The sequence below is a fragment of the Cervus canadensis genome, chromosome 10, assembly GCF_019320065.1.
Source record: "Cervus canadensis isolate Bull #8, Minnesota chromosome 10, ASM1932006v1, whole genome shotgun sequence".
NCBI lineage: Eukaryota > Metazoa > Chordata > Mammalia > Artiodactyla > Cervidae > Cervus > Cervus canadensis.
The window spans coordinates 4,890,145-4,909,649 of NC_057395.1; the positions used below are offsets into that span (position 1 = coordinate 4,890,145).

The following is a 19,505-nucleotide window of genomic DNA, read 5'->3' on the forward strand; positions in this document are numbered from 1 at the left end:
CAGCAGTGTCTCTGGACCAACCTCGAAATCACAGAAGCTACAAGGTTCCTCTGAGGTTTGGAGGAGTGAATGTCAGGTGTGGGGTCCTAGATGAGACCAAGGTAATTTGTCTCACTGAGCTGCCTTTTCCTTTCAGTGAAAAGCTTTCAAGTTGAAGCAAATTTCCTCCCATGGCTCCAAGTTCAATAGCAATACTGGGAAGATCCTAGGGGGTGGGAGGTGGTCTCAAGCCTCCCTGAGATTTGGGGGCTGAATGGATCATGGGGCCACCAGCCCATGAGGAGAGTGACAAGTGGGAAACATGTACAACTGCAGAACTGATGGTTCTGTTGGAGGAAATATTTTGTGCTTCTTTAACACGTAAGCTGTTAGAAGGGGGTTGCCTCTTTGTTTTCAACAGTTAAAATTTTATGTTTGGTAAAAACAGAAAGTTGAAATCACTACTTTTCCTGCCAGCTTCTCCTCTTTAGGGTGAGTGAGGGCCAGCTGACACTGTGATCGTCTTGTAAACTCTCGGGGCTGTGAATGTCTTTTCCTAACACAACCTAGGGTCTTCCTCATGAAGCACAGAAAGCCAGAAGCTACTTTTCCTCATCATCTGGGCCCTCATTCCTCCTTTCGGATTTAGTTAAGTTGGTTTCTTTAGTAGGAAAACCAGGAAGGGGAAAACCACTCCCATTAAGAAAAAGAATAAGAAAAGAATTGAACTACAAATCTCAGTATGCAACCTTGGGACTCACCGGATAAACTGATATTTCAAGAGGGAGGGGACACACATATACCTACGGCTGATTTATGTTGATATACGCCAGAAACCAACAATATTGTAAAGCTATTATCCTCCAATTAAAAATAATTAAAAATTTAAAAAAAGAGTAATCGCAAACTCAGACACTTTGGGGTCAGGGAGGGAAGCTTATGAGTGAAATGAATAAAGCAGGTTGGTTACAAAAATAAAACTGAAGTGGGGGAGATTAAAGTAACTGATATGTGCATGTCCTACATGACTTTTCAATAAATCCCAGGCAGGCCACATAAAGTGTGCATTTCGGTCATGGTAGGGTCTGTGGGCTTCTCATCCTACTCGCTGATGTTGATGTGAACTCCTTTCCATCCTCTTACCCTCCCTGTCTCCATCCCAAGAGTAGCTCAGAAAGGTATTTAAGAGCATGGATACTTGCAGTCCAGTTATTAACTGTGTCACTCTGGGCAGATATTTCACCCTTTTGTCTTAGGTTGATTCATCTCTAAAAGGGCAGATGTGGATAAATGAGTTTTTCAAGGGCTTAGATCAGTGCCAGGGACACACAAAGCATTATATATGTGTTTTCTTTTATTTCACTCATTATCCATTTGCAATTATTCTCATCTTCCAGGTATGGCCCTGGCTTAATTGGAAGTTCTGTTGATAGATCAGATATGAATTTTTGCTCGAGGGAAGTAGGGGAATAAAGAACTAATATTTTTTACCTTTTAAATTATGAGCTTTTCAAACATTATTGATTTAGTCTTCAGATTCCTTTATGAGATAAGTTTTATTATCCCTATTTTTTAATGAATGTGGAAACAGAGGAGGCCATGTCAAGGTGACATGGCTGAGAACGGCAGGGCTGGGGTTTGAATCCAGGTCTCTGAAGTTGGCATGTGTCAGACTTCTTAAAAGGTCTGAGAGCAGAACACGGGCTGGCCCTGGACGTGACCTTTCTGTCCTTCACAACACAAGGATTCAGGATCCACCAATGATCAGTGATGGCTGGTGTGAGACAGAAAAATCATTTCCTATCCTGAGAATATTTTAGGTTGCCTCAAGAGAAAATTTTGAGCAGTCTTACAACCTTTTACCTTGTGGCTCAGATGGTAAAGAATCTGCCTGCAGTGTGGGACACCTGGGATCCATCCCTGATTTGGGAAGATTCCCTGAAGAAGGAGGCAATCCACTCCAGTATTCTTGCCTGGAGAATCCCATGGATCCTGGTAGGCTATAGTCCATGGGGTTGTAAAGAGTCAGACAGGACTGAACGACTAACACTCTACTACTACAACCCTTTTCATTGCACAGTGAAGAATTAGCCTCAAGTGAATTGGAAAGGTCACAACCAACCTATGATTCTGTTCACATCTTGTATTTTATTTACTTGTCCAGGATGAGCAGCCCCTTTCTTCTAGAGGTCTCCTCACCGTCCCCACATCAATCCATGGGAGCATGTCAGTGACAGACATTGAGAAAACAAAGGAATAGTAAAGACCACCAAATTCACCAGCTGCTGCAGAAAACCCACTTGGTTCCTTTGGGTGTATGAGGACCACTAGAGGAGCTTGTCTTAAAAAATAGATACCTGGGCCCTTCTCCTTCAAGATTCTCATTTAATAGCACTGGAGAGAGGCCCAGGAACCTGAATGTTAACTAATGTATAGACAGATTAGGAATCCACCAAGCAAGCTGATCTCTTAATTAATTAATTAATTAATTTATTGAAGGTCAAGTTTAAATTTAATGACTTTGGTATTAACTACACACATACTAGTAAGTGCTAAGACTTAAAATCTTCCGGTTCAGTTGTGACTCCAGACAGGATCCAGAGAAGAGTTCTAAAAATCTCTTCTCTGGGTTTTATGGATACTTTCTTTACCCTCCTGTGTTAGCCTCTTATGGCACTGCGTCAGCCTTAAAAGGGCACTGGAAAGGGTGACTGATCTCTTAATTTCAAAGAAAAAGAAATTGGGTTTCCTTGGTGGCTCAGTGGTAAAGAATCTGCCTAGCAATGCAGGAGACACAGGTTTGATCACTGATGAGGGAAAATCTCATATTCCATGGTGCAGCTGAGACCCCACACCATAACCCTTGAGCCTATGCTCTGGAGCCTGAGAGCCACAACTACTGAGCCCGCCTGCTGCAATCTCTGGAGTCTATGTGACACAGCTACGGAAGCCCACAAGCCCTAGAGCCCCGGCTCCACAAGAGAAACCACCACGATGAGAAGCTCGTACAGTGCAACCAGAGAGTGGCCCCAGCTTGCTGCAACTAGTGGAAAGCCCACACAAGCAGTGAAGACCCAGCACAGCCATAAGTTTGTTTTTTTAAAAGAAAGGGAAATTGTGTGATTTATCCAAGTTTACCCAGTTAGTTAATACTAATTAGACTTAATAAGAAAGGTACTAGGACTCAGGACTGTTAGCTTCCAATGGACTAGTTTCCCCACAATACCTCATAGCTTCTAGAAGAGGGCATTGACCTAGACTTTGGGACCAACATCTCCCCATTTTGTGACTGACATTAAATGGTAGGATTTCACTCTCAGATTTAAGGACTAGAGCATTGTTTTAAATCAACACATGCAGAAGAACATGTTAAAATAAAGATGTTGATTTCACTTGTGGAATACACTTATGTACATTTCCCTTGGCCTGATCTGGAATCATCTCCAAGGGGGTGAACCATGGCCTTTATGTCATCCCAGAGTATTCCAGAGAAAAAAAGAAAAAAAGTTTTTAAAGTAGGTGGTACCTATATTTTAAGAATAGAAACCTATTTTCCTTGTTGCAAGGCTATCTTCCCAAGGGGGAGATGGAATAAGTGTAAAACATGCCTATTTCAGGAAAAGATTAAACAAAGATTGACCTGACTCAAAGCTGTTAGAGTGAAAACACTTGCAGTGGAGATGCTTAAAAGCATGCCTTATTTTTATCAGCACCCACTTCTTTTCTGAAAGGCTAATTGTAAAATTTATGGAGCTAATTATCTCTCTAGATTAATATTTATGAACATACAATAGCAAATGTGAGTTCTAAGTGTTGTATTAAGCATTGGCTTTTCTCCCTTCACACATACAAGCAAACAACCGATAGCTCAAGGTGATGCTAATAGTCTCTCTACAATGTATGTAAATAGTCATGCGAAATTTTTCTTTCCAATTGCTGCAAATTGGTATTTACCCAGCAACTGAAACTATTTTTAACAGTTAACACTCCTGAAACGTATGGGGACCTTTCTGCTCTATGACTAAGAACTTGGAAAATCAATTGCATAAATGCTCTCCTAATCAAACACCAAGGAACAAGATGTCTCTTTATTGATGTACTTTAACCACATTTTATTCTTATAAGAGAAAGGAAAGATAATCAAATGCACCTTGTTCTTCCTGCATTTTGAATATCGAACTAGTGGCTCCCTCATTTCCAAAAAACAGGAGAACAAGGTTAAGTGCTGCTAAAAACACTGCACTTTCAAATAAATCTAAGTGGGCGTACTCCAACTCCTGAGTTTTATGTATAAATCTTTGCTAGCTCTACTATCCAGATCAAACACAAGTGTACGTGACTCTGGGTAAAGAAAGATGTACAGAGGATCAGATAGGGAGACAATGGAAGCCAAGCTTAATGATAAATGAATGGTTTTGAGCCAACCCTGAGGCTCTGTGGTTTAGTTTTCTGTTTAGAGATGACGGGGTGTTTTACTATATCAGGAATTCCCAAGCAGGGATTTGTGGTTTGGAAAGGGGACAAGGGATGAGCTTTAGGGATTACTAACTCTCTTGCCCTGAAACCTCATATAAATTTATCATATGAATTAGTCTGAGCATATTACTGACTCTGAATATCCGTTGCTTTCAACATTTCCCAGAGGGTACCTGAGCCTCAGAAACATTATAAGCTATTGTACTAGAGGGTCTTTTAGGTCGCTTCCTGTTATCATCCTCTTTAACTTTTGCTGCATCCTGGCTCTAATCTCATGGTTTTGCTTCCATTGTCCGCCATTATCCTATGCAACTCAAACTTACTTTTCTCTCAACTCCCTTCTTCTAAGACTTCAGAACTGTCTTTTCCACATGACAGACTCCAGGCATAAGTGGCTATTTACATTGATTAAACTTGAACTTTCAGTTCTTTAGTCATACCAGCCACATTTGAAATACTCAATAGGCTCATGTGGCTTGTGGATACTGTGTTGTATGGCATAGATAATGGAGTGTTATCATCACTGCAGCAAGCTCTATTGGAGAGAACTGTTTTCCAATAGAGAGACAGTAGTTTCTAAGGGTTCATTCCAAGAATCCTTGGAAGGAAAGCTATGACAAACCTAGACAGCAAATGAAAAAGCAGAGACATCACTGCCAATGAAGATTCAGATAGTCAAAACTATGCTTTTTCATGTACAGATGTGATAGTTGGACCATAAAGAAGACTGAATATGATAATCACTCAGTGGTGTCCAACTTTTTGTGATCCCATGTACTGTAGCCTACCAGACTCCTCTGTCCATGGAATTCTCCAGGCAAGAATAGTCTTGCCATTTCCTTTTCCAAAGAAGACCAAGTGCCATTTCCAAAGAAGGTTGAATGATGAAGAATTGATGCTTTTGAACTGTGGTGCTGGAGAAGACTCTTGAGAGTCTCTTTGACAGCAAAGAGATCAAGCCAGTCAATCCTAAAGGAAGTCAACCCTGAATATTCATTGGAAGGACTGATGCTGAAGCGGAAGCTTGAATACTCTGGCCGCCTGATGCAAAGAGCTGATTCATCGGAAAAGACCGTGATTCCAGGAAAGGCTGAGAGCAGAAGGAGTAGGGCGAGACAGAGGATGAGACAGTGAGAGAGCATTGCTGACTCGATGGACGTGAGTCTGAGCAAACTCTGACAGACAGCGAAGGTCAGGAAAGTCTGGTGTACTGCAGTCCATGGGGTCCCCAAGAGTTGGACATAGCCGAACAACAATAATACTGTAGGATCTTGCTGTTTATCTATTCTATGTGCTAATAGTTTCCATCTGCTAATTTCAAACTCCCACCCCATCTCTCCCCTAGCACCTCCCACCACCACAAGTCTTTTTTCTATGTGAGTCTGTTTTTGTTTCAGAGATAAATTCATTTCTGTCATTTTAGAGTCAGCATGTAATGATATCATATGGTATTCGTCATAAAGCCTGTGTTTTTACTGCCCTACTGATCTGTCTCTGTCACCAACATTCTAGCACCTGGAGAGGAGGTAGGATTAGACTTCTACAGTTTTGGGCTTGGAAGGAATCTATAAGGTTATCTAGTCCAAACACTCATTTGCTGCTGGCATCTTCTCCAGGTCACTTTCCAACAAATGATCATGGAGTATATACACTTGAACAGGGAACAGTGACAGGGGAAAAATTCTCCAGGTAGCACATATGAGCTGTTTTGTTATTGTTGTTTATTTGCTAAGTCATATGTGACTCTTCACAAGTCAAGAATACTGGAGTGGGGTGCCATTTCCTTCTCCAGGGGATCTTCCTGACCCAGGGATTAAACCCACTTCTCCAGCATTTGAGCTAATAAAGCCACTTACATTGAAGCATCTCCAGGATCTTCCTTCATCAGTCCCAGTTTGCTCTGGTCAGAGCTTAATTCTGACTTTGAATATGTGAAACTGATGTCAGCCCCAGCCCCTCTCATCCAGGTGTCACGCTTTAGGAATATATGTTTTATGGATAGGAAGAGCTTTTGGAAAAGAGAAACTTTTAGTGAGCTGCCTTGGGTGTGATGGAAAGGAATTAGGTCTCCAGTTTTACCCCAGTAACCAGATCTTGGCTTTAGTGGGAGAGGGGAAGGTCTCCTCTCCTAGACCTATTCAGAAGCAACATCAGTTTAGCCTAAAGGATCCATAGACGTTTGGGTTTCAGTGGTTTTGAAGCTTTTAGGCATGAAGAGACCACACCCCTTGCAGAGTAATAGGGTTTCCACCAGCAGCATCGGTAGACTGAAGTCCTTCCCTCACAGGCAATGGAGGTGACAGGGGAAATAAACAAGAGGGGACAAGTGGAAAGTACTAAGAAAATACTCTGAGGGCACGCAGATATAAACAGGGTGGAACCAAACCCTGCAGTTATTCAAGTGGGGAGCGGCAGTTAAATAAAATCCAGACACTGATGGATCCTCATTTGTACCCTCAGGTCACTGATTTTAGAGATATTGAGGTTATATATTTCTATGGAGCATGATCCTCTTTCACACAATTGTACTGCAAAACCCTCCAATATTTGAAGATAGTTTTCACTAGCCCCTATGTCTTTTCTTCTTTAAAGTCTACATTATTCTTCAATCCGTCATTACGGTACAAGGTCTTGGAATTTTTCATTATCCTCTGAGCACATATTGGCTTGTCTAACTCCTCTTAAATTGAAGAGTCCAGGAGGGAATCTTTTATTCCAGATGTGGTTTGATCACCTTTGAAGAGAAAAGAACCATCACTTTTCTTCTTTCAGAATCCTCTACTTGTATGCTGAAGGCAAAGACTGGCTAACTGGAACAGAAGCTCAGGATCTGCTGGTCCCTGTTCCTTCATTTATTTTACCTTGTTTTCAGATTTTAATGATTTTTTAGGGAAATATCACTATATAAATAGTTCATTCCGTCTCCTAGATCGGCTAGAGTAACTCAGAGAGGAGGAAGAATCCTCCCAACAAAATGCTTATTGATTGCTTGAAAAGCAAAGAGAAAACACGCATACTGATGAAATTACAAAATAAATACAATAACATGGATGTTACTTGAAACTGGAAAGGATTAGGATTGCTGATTGGAAAAAAAAATTCCAGACAGCGAAGTTGAATCATCTATTAAGTGAGAAATATGAACTCCATAATCATTAAGTTTCCTGCCTATTATCAGTTGATATATATTAAAAAAAAAAATATCTGAAGCTCCAGAAGCTCTTGAAGGCATTAGCAAAAACAGCTCCAGCATTTCTAATATCTTGGTTATCTAGGAATGACAAAGAGCCTCAACAGAGACACATGACAGAAAGGTATCTAACAATGGGTTTCACATCAGTATACTTACATTTGGATAAAACATTTAAAGTGTTACAAGGAATTTTCTGTAGAAGCAGTTATCCCAACTAGTTAAAATATCTTTAGTGCCTGAGCTGGGATTCACAAGCACATGGCAGTATGCAAGAAAACTCAGTCAAGAAAGAATGGAATTTGACTGGTAAAGGACCTTCCTGGTCCTTTGGAATAGAAATTCAGGAAAACATTGACAGGGTTGAGAGGATCTCGCTCCTGCTGGTGGGAATATACAACTCTCAAGGAAGGATGTGAGGGTATCTTAATAATCATCAAATTTTCAGGCTAGAGATTTTCTTGATTTTCAAAAGAATCTGGAGATGGCTTTGTAGCATTCATCTCTAAGATGCTCGTGGCTGCTCTCCTCAACTTTGTCTCTTTCTCAGGACTTCCTGTTGAAGGCTCCTGTGACTAAAAGACCTGTTTGCCTAAATGTGGAGGGGAGACTGAGTGGTCTTTTTCTGTTACTTGGGTCAATGTGTCAGCTTTTCTGAGTACTATTGACGCAATCTTCACCCCTGCCAAAGTCTTCTCATCATCTCTCATCTTGACTGTCATCTCCTATTTGCAGTGGTCAATCCAAGCTCCAGTGCTTCGGGCTTTTCCTTCAAGGTACCCTCTTGATAGTAAATGGATCAAAATTGGCACTCTTTCCAACTTAACTTTCATAGATTTCTCCTTGACTCAAATAATTGGCTACTTCTGTAACTATTTTAAACATACAAATTACAGCTAAAGATTATACTTAAACTAATATCTGGGGAGCAAGGATTAGCAAATTGAATTAATACATTTACATTCTCAGTTCTGTTTGTGAATATTACTCATTTGTTAGCTTGTAAATACCACATATCTTACACAGCAATCATTATGTACAAATATTGACATCTCATCCTTGTCAGGAGATTCAAGACATGTGTAATCCACCAACATTTAAACAATAAAAACACATTATTCCTGATGTAGAGGCAGGGATGACCACACTAAGCTGAGAGGCCCAACACAGAGATATAACTGTGTAACTGTAATTGTGACCTGAAAAAATCCATTTCTCTAAATTTAGAACCTACCCATGAATGTTAGCACAAAGAAGAGAAAGGAATAAATGGAAATCATTCCCTACCACATGCACTGTATTTTCAGATAATTCTATTGCATTCTATAGAGTTTATGTAGTCACGATGAGATCAATTCACCATTGACTCAACCAAAAGGTAAATATTTACAGTAAATGAAATAGTTTTTTAATCCATTTCCATTGCCTTGTCTCTGATTCTCAGGAGACACAATTGTGAAGAGAAGTCTTGAAACTGGGAAATACAAGGATCTAGATCCTATTTTTTGGCATATATTATGATCTGTGCCATGTATTAATCCATTAACATGAACTGCAGAATGGTTAGGGACTTTGAAAAGTGTTAGGCTCAGTTGCTTTATCTTAAATATGAAGAAACTGAAGACCAGAGAAGTTAAGGAGCTTGCCCAAGGTCACACAACTGATCAACAATATGGCCAGAACTCTCAACCTAGGGGTCTTGGTAACATTGAAAAAATGCAAATTGTTTTCACTGGAGAACAGGTTATGAGCTCTGAAGATTAGAAAAAAGTATTCCTAGTCTTTCCTGAGTGAATCCATCGTAGGTATAGGACCTGGAGTCTTCCTTTCAATGAGTGGCTCGATATACCAGCATAGTTAAGAGATTAACAGCAAAACTAGGAAACTAATCCTTGCAAAGTACAAAGATGAATCTGGGAAAGGAATTAATCTTTCCTCTCCCTTTTTCTCTGCCTAAGGTTGTCTGCATATTGATGAATCCAAGAGTGATTATAAGCTTCTCAAATGGCTCAACTGGCTTGCCAACTCATTCTCTCATTTTAAAGTTCACATGGAGACATATTTTGTGATGCAGTGTTTTAAGGGAAAATTTTAATTTAAATACACTTTTCTTGTGTGACAACTATTATTGCTGTGTAGCAGGAGAATGTAATTTATGGTAACCTTTTCCAACACATTCCTGAGTCCCCAGATGTCAATTCATATCTCACATTCTTTGTTATCTGTTCCTGTAATTCAAATCTTTTTTTTTTTTTTTTCTTCTACCAGCATTCTATTTATAAGCCATTCCATCAATACCTCATTGTGTTTTGGGCATATCTCTTTTACTCTGCAGCTCCCACTCAAAAACAATTTTGTTTCTTTTCCCAGATATTTGGAACTTTTAAGTATTTTTTAGTATCAGACAGTTTGTTTTCCAGAGGAGATTAAAAAATGGTACTGAAGGGAACAATATGGGACCAAAAAATGAATATCCTTATTATTCTGGGGCAACACTGCCTCTGGTAAGAGACTCCCAAAGTTTACCCTCTCTTAAAGATGCTGCCTCTTCAATGTGGGGGGGAGAGGTTATTCTAGGTTATAGGGTTTCTTTTTATCCTAATCCCAAAGCTATGCAACAGCCAGAGGTTTTAAGGCCAATGACAAATGCAACACAACAAAACACTTATTTTAAGTAACCACTTAACAGCCTATATTGATCCATGAGGATCTATGCAGAGTAAGCCAAAATGAGTTTTCCTTTCCCTCTTTACTTTAGAGCCTCCATCCCGTGGAAAAAGTCAATGATGTGAAAAGCATTGAAAGACAATGATAAAACAGCTCTTACGTGTATGTGTCTTCATGAGTTTAGATTACATACATTCAGCCTTCTTGAACCCCAAACCCCAATCCCATGATACTCTCCTAAAGGAATTTGTTAGAATTTGAATTTTCTTAGTTTTCCAGTTTAAAGTTCCAAGAGCCTAGAGGAAACTTGTTATCCCTCTTACAGCACTTATTTGGCCTTTCATCAATTTCTTCAGTCATTTAGTAAAGTAAAATGTTTATCCTACTATGCGCAGAGCATTAGTCAGCATTTTGAAGTTTTCCAAAGAAGGAAAAATAATTTCTGCTTTCTAGACCTGGAGATTACAAGGAAGCTAAAGAAGCAAGACATGTATACGCTAGTGAGTATAAGAGTTATTAGCCCTAATATAAAAAGTACTGAGTAGTGGGATGATCCGAATAGAATGAAATTATTCTCAGTTTTGATAGGAAGAATGAGTATAATGCACATATGTGGAATCTAGGAAAATGGTACAGATGGACCTATTTGAAGGGCAGGAGTAGAGATGCAGATGTAGAGAATGGATGTATGGACCCTGGGCGGGAAGAAGTGGGGTGGGATGAACTGGGAGATGGAGGCTGACATCTGTGCACGGCCAAGTGTAAAACAGATAGCTCGTGGGGGCCTGCCGTGCAGACCAGAGAGCTCATACCAGTGCTCTCGGGTGGCCTACGTGGGTGGGGTGGGGGTAGAGGGAGGCTGCAGAAGGGGGGACACGTGTACACATATAGCTGACTCACTCCATTGTACAACAGAAACTCACACAACGTTGTAAAGCGACTATACCCCAACTGAAAAAAAGGTCTGCAGGCTGGACAGCTAATGCGAACCCAGTAAATAATTTGAAATTGTGAACGCATCCACATAAGATATTGTAAAACATCTTATTGTTTTTAAATATAAGGTTGTAAGAAATTAAAATTTTCAAATCATCCATTTAAAGAAAAAAAAAATGATTTGAAAGCCTGGAGTATCTGGACCCATGGAAGGACCATATCTATGCACAAATCAAGAACAACCTAAGTTATTCTAGTGAGATATAAAGGCACTGACAGAATATCCAGAAAGAATGATTTGGTTAAGACAATGGTATTTTGTGGTTAGAGGATGTTTGATGGTATTTTGCCCACTTTGTAAATCAGTAGTCCACTGGAAATAGTCTTGTAGGGCAAACCCCAGGTACATGCTCACATTGGATTATTTCTGTCATGTATGAAAATTGAAGACCTCATGAAAGTTGATAAATTGATTTGTTGAGAACAGTTGAACCCAATTTTTACAATAAGAATGACATACAGATTTTTATTTCTACTAGGAACACCTAAAGAGTGGACAAAGTGATTTTTCCACCTTCAGTTCCTCTCGAGTGAGAAAAAATAACCCATGGAGGTTAATAATAATAAGCCATGGAGGCTCAGTGAATAGTTTGAGTTCAGTCTAGATATTCTTCTGTGTGTCCTGTGATATTGTCATCATTCACTTTTGGCCCACAGCAGTTTTCTTCTTGCTTAAGGGCCCCTGTTTTAGTCTTTGCTTATGCACTTGCTCTGAGTATATACAGTATTTGCCTCTGAGTTTCTCTCTGCTGTGATCGGAGACCTTAGCTTTAATGGTTGCCTTCTCCTGGTATGATTAGTGCTTGCCTTGTTGCTACAGTAATGGAGTGGGCTTAAAAACCCCTTTGGGGATAGAATAGCCTCTTCCTGTTTGGTTTCTAAAATGAAAACATGTCTCTCATCCAGATATGCATAAGCAACACTATATTTTCGGTATAACACAAACTTGCTACTGGCAAGAGTAACTCTAGTGTTGGTGTATTTACTTTATGTAGGTTATTCAGGATAATGTAGAATATGTCACATAGGATGGATGAGGAATGAGAGAAAGGATCAGAGTGGATAGAAATGAGTGAGATAGAGAAAACATCCTAAATTTGGTGTCAGGTTTTATCACTCAGTGGAAGGAGGGTCAGTGGTTAATCCAGATAAGGGAAATAACATGGTAAGGGTACAGTGACAGGATAGATAAGGGATCCTAGGAAAATTAGGCAATTTCACAAAAGGAGAGTACTATTGTGGTGCTATCAAGTTTTCATTGTGAGTCAGAATAGTAACAACATCCCAACAGCTGACTTGTACAGAGCACCAAGTAGGGGACAACCACTGGACTGAATGCATCACATGTGTTAGCTCATTTCACTCTCAGAACCCTGAGGAGCAGGCACTGTTGTTATTTACATTGTACAGCTGAGGAACTCAGACCTATGGTGTTGAAACAATTTGCTCAAGGTGAAACATTCCTAAGTGGCGGGCCCTGGACACAAACTCAGACTTTGTCTCAGGGAGAACATGTGCTTGTTTTGAAGACACGTTGTCTCCCTTAACTATTCAGATAGATTCATAGTTAATGAGATATTGACTAGTTAACTAAGAGCATCAGAGACTTTTCTGGGGTTGATTTCTTCTTCTTCAAGTGCAGACGGTGTCAAAACATAGCCTGACAAAGCTCATCACACATCGTGCTAAAGAACCTAAAAATCAATCTGGGTAGTCTCTCCTGACATGTTAACAGCAAAATTTAAAGAAAGGGGTAATGGGTAGGAAACTCTCAGTTAGCTATGCCTAGTCATCTGACCTTCCAAGTCCTTTAGCTTCTCTTACAGCCTGAAGCTCTTGACTTGTTCTCTATTTCCCTACAGGGATGAGACAGGCCTTTTGGAGTTCTGGCCACATGAGAAGCAGAAAAAGTCGGGGACTAAAAGCTTAGTCAGATAAAGAAGCAGGTAGATACTTAGAAAGGTTGTCCTTTGCAATTTTTGCAAAGGGTTCAAGATACAGAACCTTTTTATTAGCTCATGAGACTGATAAAATGTTCACTTTGATTTAAAGTCTACTTTGATATGATTTCCTCCTCCAGATCTGGAAGATAATGTCTGTTCATGATTCTTGACCTTGCCAGGGGTCACAGGATTCCTTTGATGCTCTCTTGAAAGATGTTTTCTGAGTTGTTGAATTTTAAAGTGCCCAACACTCCCAGTAGAAACCAGGAATAAATTTTCGTTCCCTCCCATATTTATATAACTTGAAGTAAATGCCTGTCCTTTGAGAGTCTTCCACCTTTTATCATCTATTCTGCAACTGAATCTGTTTTAATTGGAAGTATGTGAGCTAAAAAACTAAACACATGGGACTTCCCTCATAGCCCAGGGCTAAGACTCTACGCTCCCAGTGCAGGGGGCCCAGGTTCAGTCCCTGGTCAGGGAACTGACCCACATGCTATATAGTCCCACATGCTATAATGGAGAATTTTCATGCCACAACTGAAAGATCCTGTGTGCCACAACTAAGACCTGGTGCAGACAAATAAACAAATTAAAAAAAATTAAACACATGACCTTAGGAGGCAGAGGAAAGCTAGGTTTTCAATTCTTGGAATAGATTGTAGTTACTTGACGTTAGGTCAGACAGAGAGGTCACAGAGTGAGAGAGAATTCCTTTTGCCTGGTGGTAGAATGGATCCCGCAATGGAAAAAACAAAACAAAACTCCTGACATGGTTAATAAAACACACTTAGCAGAAGAAGAACCAGATACTGGGAAGATTAAAATTTCTTTACATTTCCACAAGAATGAATCTCCAACATCAATGACGTTCTGTCCATTACGTTAATCTATTTGAAACATCAATTAGCCAAGGCCAACAACTTTTGTTAACAGAGCAAAGCAAGAAGAGAAGTATAAGCTAAACATGAAGCTTGGGTTTCCTAAGATTCCTTCCATGAGTCAGCCCTTAAACTGCACTGGTCATTTTGTAAATTCTCTTTACTCAGTCTCTAAGGCCCATCAAGGATGATTTAATGAGTAATACACATGCTTGTGTTTGTTTATTTATGCTTTCTGGCCATTATCAGGAGCACTGACTCAATGAAACATTCACCATATGCCTGACCTGGTGAACAGTTATGCTCCTATTGAATATTTATTCTTCCACTGTCAAAGTTGCTTTTTAGAAAAAGTTATTAGATGTGCTTAGCATTTCTTAGCATTATGACAAAGTAAAAAGCTATTGCTTGAGATAAAACATGAACATACACATTGTCAGCTACTAATTTTGGGGCTGCTTGTACAAATTATCCCTCAAAATTACAAGAATACTTGGTTTGAGATAAAACAGCTTTCTTTCCTGTTTTTCACTATTTTCATGAGAAATACTTCAGTTTTCCTAACTAAATTGAATCGTTCAGGATTCTCTGGAGTCTCTGGTTTTTTATTTCTTGTTGTCATCTCACTGCTAATAATTAGTATGAGTGTCTGTTGGTTGATCCTAATGTTTTTCTTATTCAGACCTTTATTCTTCACTTTTCTCCTTACTTTGGAGTAGAGGTGTAACCTTTCATGCCTGGCACTATATTATAACACCAACAATATTTCAAACCTCTAATGTCTTTCTTATACAACCCTACTTGTATCTTGTCATCAGTTAGTCCTACTTTCTTGCTTTCATAGTATCTTTATCTGCCCCAAAGTCTTCTATTGGCCCCAAATACCTACTGGGGGGTTAATGTCTTTGACATCCAGGTCTTTCACCACGTAACCTTATTTCTCCATGATTCCTGTACAAACACCCTTTTATCTAAGAAGTTGATGCTATGGAGCATGTCTTCTGCATTTCTGTTTCCAGATTTATATGTTAGCCATTTAAAACTTTCCAACTTCTCTTTAAAAACACAGACTCTAAAGTTCTCTTTGACCAGATCAGACCACATTAACCCTTTTCTGCTCTGAACATCCAGAGCAATTTTAAAAATAATCTGAGTAACACTTCAATTAGATATTTGATATTGAATAGCTTTTATAAAATATTCTATAAATTTAAAAATACATAAGCTAAAATTTGGGAAAGTAGGGACATTTTTTGATACTTCTTTGTATCACTTGTGACACTGAAATCATCACCCTAAATGTGCAAGGGGTGCAATAATTTTTTTCTTTTTAATTTTTCATCTGCACTGCTCAGCATGAGGGCTCTTAGTTTCTCAACTAGGGATTGAACTCATGCTCCCTGCATTGGAAGCACAGAGTCTTAACCACTAGACCATCAGGGAGATCCTGCTCAATAAGTATTTTTATTTAAATTTTTAATCAGGTGAAGTCTAAAATACTTGATTAATCAGAATGCTCTATTCCTTGTTTAATTTGAGCCTTATTTACAGATTTAAACTTACATTACAGATAGATTTTATTTATATACTTCAGGACGTTTGCATATTGTATTATTATCAATATAAGCAATAAAAACATAAGTGTATGTACTCATAATGATCTATTTTCTGCTATTATTTCATTGGACTGTAGATTTCTTGATAAAGAGAATCCAATATTTGTTTGGTACAGATTACTTCCCTAAAGAGTAATATGATATAAGGGGGAGGGATAAATGAGGAGCTTTGGATGAACACATGCACTCTACTACATATAAGATAGATACTGCCAGAGACCTACTATATAGCATAGGGAACTCTACCCTATATTCTGTGATAACCTATATGAGAACAGAACCTAACAAAAATGAATATATGTATAGCAATCACTTTTCTGTACATCTGAAACTAACACAACATTGTAAATCAACTGTGTAAAGAGCCGAGTCATTGGAAAAGACCCTGATGCTGGGAAATATTGAAGGCAGGAGGAGAAGGGGGTGATAGAAGGTGAGATGGTTGGATTTCATCATCGACTCGTAGACATGAGTTTGAGCAAACTCTAGGACATAGTGAAGGACAGCGTAGCCTACCACACTACAGTCCATGGGGTCACAAAGAGTCAAATACGACTTTACAACCAAACAACAACTCCAATAAAGTTAAAATATTAAAAAAAAAGAAGACATACAGCTACATAAAACTCTTGGATACTGATGGAATTGTAAGGCAATGCAGATAAGGTATAAATTCCAAAAATCCTGAAATTTAGTTGTAAGATTTAATCTAGTGACATTCAGGGGAGAAAAGAAACATACAAGGGACCTCAATAGACACTAAACTGCCCCAATAAAAAATAATTTTCTGGGTTCCCTTTATATCTAACTTAAGCCTTACAAGTAGGAACTCTTAAAAGACTTACTCTGCAGTGTGGTTCCTTGGTTCAGACTCTTTTTCAGAAATACATTATATAAATACAACAATGGTGTTTCAGGGCTCACCAGATCATTCACGGACCCAGGAAGTGATCTGACTCAGTTTCTGTTCCTGAGGACTTTTTCCTCCCCCTTTTTATTTCAAAAGATTCATAATTCTTTATAATGAAAGACCCTGGGGCTCCGGTCAGCAACAATGTATGTTATGACACTTCACTGTGGTAAGTGTGAACCTGAATCTCCTGCATTGCAGGCAGATATTTTACCACGTGAGCCAGGGTGGCTTGATACTTGGGTCGGGAAGATTCCCTGGAGGAGGGAATGGCAACCCACTGCGGGATTCTTGCCTGGAGAATTCCATGGACAGAGGAGCCTACTGGGCTACAGCCATGGAGTTGCAAGGACTAGGACACAACTGAACCAGTTTCACTTTCATTGCTGTTTCCTTTTATCTGGAGAGGTTCAGTTCAGTTAGGTTCAGTCGTGTCCGACCCTTTGCGACCCCATGGACTGCAGCATGCCAGGCTTCCCTATCACCAACTCCCAGAGCTTACTCAAACTCATGTCCATTGAGTTGGTGATGCCATCCGACCATCTCATCCTCTGTCGTCCCCTTCTCCTGTCTTCAATCTTTCTCAGCATCATGGTCTTTTCAAATGAGTCAGTTCTTCGCATCAGGTGGCCAAAGTATTGGAGTTTCAGGTTCAGCATCAGTCCTTCCAATGAATATTCAGGACTGATTTCCTTTAGGATGGACTGGTTGGATCTCCTTGCAGTCCAAGGGACTCTCAAGAGTCTTCTCCAACACCACAGTTCAAAAGCATCAATTCTACGGAAAGCTACAAATTCTTTCTCAGATGTGATTTAGACTCTGCCAATTAAGTACATCCATGCTGGATTAGGAAAGTGCAAGTGAGGTAGAAGCAATCTTCCTGAAGCTTTTGTTTGTCTCTGATGGGTAGCAAGGGCAGTGTTTTCCTGAGGCAGTTTCTAGTTAACATTCTCCTGATGTCCAGATTTTGAGCAGCTGCTTACCTAGGGCAGCTCCCAAAGCTGCAAAAGTTGTGGCCCCCTAGTGGCTGGTCCCCATGGTGTTCTGGAAGTCATCCCAAGATACCCAGCCTAAGAAGCTGCTTCTTCACCTTCCCAGTGATTTTCTTTGTATTAAATTCCTCTATGCTTCAAATTTCTAGACATTTTGTTTCTTCTGCTAAGCCTTTTTGTTTCTTCTGCTAAACCTAAGTGATGTATATGCCCAGATCTCAGCTTTAAGAGAGCCTGAAATATAACATATTTTATCCCCTAACCTGAGGGATATGCATTTATAACCACCAATGCCTGATTCTAGACCAGTTACCAGCAGCCTCACAGCTTCAGCTGTAAATACTGTCTTACTTTTCTGCTCTGTTTGAGTAAACTGAGAGGATTATCTTCTTCCTGAGCTCAATCAACCCTTTTTTCTTTATTCTTTTTATATTTTATTTCTCACTGCTGTGGGTTGGAAGAGAGGAAGTGATGGCAAAGCATAAACTTATTATAACATCTTAACTGGTAGTCCCTTTTAAAACTTGAGTTTACTTTAAATTTGTGACCAGAACTCCAAGGAGCAATCAATACCACTCCTTTGAATTCTACTACACTTTGATGGTAAATTCACTGAACAGAGAACTTCAAAACTTCACTTTACAAATGCTCCCAACTCCTCACATTCTTATTTAATTTGTCATGGGAGGAAACGGAAGCCATCAAAATCTAACTCCCTTCTCTTCTCTCATCACTGTACATCCCGATCTGTACTTCTCTTTTCCTTCCCCTAGACCAGAAGTCAGCAGACATTTGTGGTAAAGTCCCAGACAGCAAAAATTCCAGGTCCTGTGAGCTTAAGTTCCCTGTCACAACTTCTCAAGGTTGATACTGCAGCGTGAAAGCAGTGGTAGACAGTAAGTTGTCAAGCGGATGTGGCGTGTAAAACGTTTACGAAAACAGATGCTAGTTTGGATTTCAGGCCCTACTTCACTAACTCCTGCTCTGGGACATTGCTTCTTGAGTTATCTTTTCTCTCCTGACCCATGTTTTCCTTCCTCTCTATTCAATTGCCTTGCAAACATCTCAAGAAAATAGCAATGACATTTTTTTTTTTTTTTTTTTAGCTTCCAGTATCTTTTATTTTTCCTAGAACCTGTATACAATTAACTCTAGCAGGGCAGTACTCAATACTGTTTAAGCCTCACATTTTAGATTAACTACTTATTATAAATGTGAACACACATCCTCATAACTGGGAAACTAAATGACATATTTACTCATTTATGTAACCATACAAAATTTTATATGCAACAGGAGCTTTTATACTATAGAATCTGACCTTACAAATTAGCTTACATATAAAAGTTACTCTTTGCTCATCTGTCCTAATCTAGAAAGTGTTGCACCAATGCTTAAGATGTCATTAAAACAGATGAGTTCTCTCAACACAAGGTTAACAAACCTGAAGCTCCACCCTAGAAATACAAATGCATAATTTGAAAATTGTTTTACCAGAAATAGCTTATGAGCAACTCTTACCAAAGTAGTACTATAGGGAGTTACAGTGTTGACCAGAAGAAGACACAGGTTTCTCATTAAACTTTTTTTAATGGGTCTCAAATTCTGTGACAGATTTTTGGTCAAGTTGTTTTCATTAAAAAGTACTGATAAACTCCTAGAAGAGACATAGGCAAAACACTCTCCGACATAAATCACAGCAAGATCCTCTATGACCACCTCCCAGAATATTGGAAATAAAAGCAAAACTAAACAAATGGGACCTAATGAAACTTAAAAGCTTTTGCACTACAAAGGAAACTATAAGTAAGGTGAAAAGACAGCCCTCAGATTGGAGAAAATAATAGCAAATGAA

The 19,505-nt window shown here is 39.3% G+C and overlaps 1 non-coding gene across 1 annotated transcript; it reads right to left on the reverse strand.

The window, feature by feature from the left end:
* Positions 1-2,555: 2,555 nt before the first annotated feature.
* Positions 2,556-2,678, reverse strand: LOC122449066. Its single transcript, XR_006271882.1, has one exon. It is a non-coding gene; the product is annotated as a small nucleolar RNA SNORA26 (small nucleolar RNA).
* Positions 2,679-19,505: the final 16,827 nt, after the last annotated feature.